Source organism: Arachis ipaensis, chromosome B04 (assembly GCF_000816755.2).
Source record: "Arachis ipaensis cultivar K30076 chromosome B04, Araip1.1, whole genome shotgun sequence".
NCBI classification, from domain to species: Eukaryota; Viridiplantae; Streptophyta; class Magnoliopsida; order Fabales; family Fabaceae; genus Arachis; species Arachis ipaensis.
This window is the reverse complement of record NC_029788.2, coordinates 76,418,359-76,418,928: the sequence shown is the minus strand read 5'-3', so window position 1 is coordinate 76,418,928 and position 570 is coordinate 76,418,359.

Sequence of the window (570 nt, the reverse complement as noted above, 5' to 3'; positions counted from 1 at the left end):
GCCCATTTTGGGCGTTCAGCGCCAGAACCATGCTCTGTTCTGGCGCTGAACGCCAGACAGATGCTCCTCCAGGGTGTGATTTTTCTTCTGCTGTTTTTGATTCAATTTTCAATTTTTCTATTTATTTTGTGAGTCCACATGATCATGAACCTATAAAGCTTTGTGGCTTGATTCCTAGTGATTTTTGGTATTTCTATCCTCAGTTGCTTCCCTTGAGGTATCTCAGGGATCTCTTGATTTACAACCACATGTTCTACCACTGAGCTATAGACCCTTGAGATGAATCTTTCCATCTCCCATGACTCGGAGGTGGAAGCCTTTGCTTCCCTTCCCCTCTTTTAGAGGTTTAGGTGCCATCAATGGTAATGGAAAAACAAAAAGCTTATGCTTTTACCACACCAAACTTAGAATTTTGCTCACCCTCGAGCAATAAAGGAAAGAATAGATGAAGAAGAAGAAGAAATGGAGGAGAGGGAGAGTGGGAAGTGTTTCAGCCAAGAAGGGTGTAGAGGGATGTGTTGTGTGAATTTGATGAAGAATGGAGGGCTTTATATAGGGAAGGGAGGGGGG